At 62.6% G+C, this 1,555-nt stretch overlaps 1 pseudogene across 1 annotated transcript in view; it reads right to left on the bottom strand.

Annotated features, from left to right (window-relative positions):
- LOC104295837 overlaps nucleotides 1-1,555 on the bottom strand; it is a 5,829-nt pseudogene that overhangs the window by 355 nt on the left and 3,919 nt on the right. The window contains exons 4-8 of the transcript XR_717939.1: nucleotides 1,501-1,555; nucleotides 985-1,067; nucleotides 590-887; nucleotides 264-454; nucleotides 21-181 (exon numbers count right to left, since the gene is read on the bottom strand). The product of XR_717939.1 is annotated as a perilipin-3-like (transcript). The remainder of the gene's footprint in view (nucleotides 1-20; nucleotides 182-263; nucleotides 455-589; nucleotides 888-984; nucleotides 1,068-1,500) is intronic.

Genomic DNA, 1,555 nt, shown 5'->3' with positions numbered 1-1,555 from the left:
GTGGTGAGGGGTTGGAGGGACACGTGGTGGCCCCGGGGACCCCCTGCCCTCCAACTACCTCTGGTGGCACCAGGTCCTTGCCACCGCCCGGTTGCTTCTTGCTCCACTCCAGCCACTTCTGCTGCAGCTTCTCCTGCCCTCCCTGCAGCTTCTGGTCCATGCCCTGCTTGAGGTGTTCCACCTGGGGAGGAGAAGCAGAACCCGGCGTGGGTGGCCCGTTGCAGCCCCAGGGTGGCATAAAGGGACGTGGGGATGGGTCCTACCAGGTCGAGGGTGCATTGGAGCTGGGCCAGCACGTCCTGGCTGCTGCGGCGGGCGTTCTGCAGCTTACCCAGCGAGTGTTGGAGGGCTCGGTGCCGCAGCTTGGTCGAGAGGGAGCCCAAACGCACGAAGTAGCTTTGCTGCTGCTTCTGCTGCTCTGTTTCAAAGCCCTCCACGGCCGTGGCCAGCGTGGCTGTGGGAGAGGAGCTGCTGAACACCACCAACCCCATATACAGCCAGCATCGCCCTGCCCAGGCTCTACCCACCCCTCTCCAGGTGGACCACCGGCCCACGACACATCTCCAGGGGGTTGCGATCAGCTCCTTACCCAGCTCCTCGTCTGTCATGGGCAGGTAATGGTCCACCAGCTCCTCCGACTTCTCCAGCACAGAGCCCATCCCGCTCATCACCATCTGGCCCACGGTGGAGCCCATGACGGTGCTGACACCGCTGCTCACCGCTGACTTGGTCAGCTCCATGCTGCCCTGCACGGCCCCTTTGGTCATGTCCATCACACCCGTCACCCGGCTGGTCACCACGTCCTTGGCCCCAGCCACGGTGCTGGTCAGGACATCCTTGGCCCCCGTCACCGTGGATGTCACCAGCTGCTTGGTGTCCGAGATGAGCTGGTTGGGGGTGGGGGGTGGAAAACCCTCTGTTAGGCAGCACTGGGGGGGAAATTCGAGCGTGTTTGCCCCCCCACACTCCACCCCACCCCACTACCTTCTCCGTGGGCTGCTGCAGGATGGGCAGCTTCTCCTCCAGCTTGTCCAGTCCTTTGCAGGCGTACTCGTTGGCGGTGGAAACTAGAGACATAAAACCAGATGGTTCTTAATATCCTGGTGGCTTGCAAGATCTTTGCTAAGGCCAGATGTTGGGGTACCCCAAACCCTGTGGGTGCTGCCCCCCTTCCCCAGCTTCTCCTCCGGCCCTCTACAGCTCTATTTGGTGGTGGTGGTGGAAACTGGAGAGGAGAAAAGAGCTTTTTCCTTTCCTGCTGCCCTGTAAGATCTCTGCTAAGGGCGGTTTTCGGGTACCCCAAAGCCCACGGGGTGCTGCCCTCGCCCACCTTCTCCTTCATCTCCTCCAGCCCTTTGCAGGCGCATTCGTTGGTGGTGGAAACTGGAGACCCGAAACCAGATTATTCCCACCCCGCTGCCTTGCAAGAGCTCTGCTAAGGCCAGTTTGGGGGGCACCCCAAACCCCACGGGGTGCTGCCCCCCTCCCAGCCCCACTCACTCTGCGGCTCCAGCTTGGTGAGGATGGGCTGAGCCCCACTGACCGCCGGCGCCGT

This window comes from Charadrius vociferus, unplaced genomic scaffold, assembly GCF_000708025.1.
Source record: "Charadrius vociferus isolate BGI_N301 unplaced genomic scaffold, ASM70802v2 scaffold310, whole genome shotgun sequence".
In the NCBI taxonomy this organism is placed as follows: Eukaryota; Metazoa; Chordata; class Aves; order Charadriiformes; family Charadriidae; genus Charadrius; species Charadrius vociferus.
Note: the sequence above shows the minus strand (reverse complement) of the source record. Positions and strands in the feature narration are given on the sequence as shown.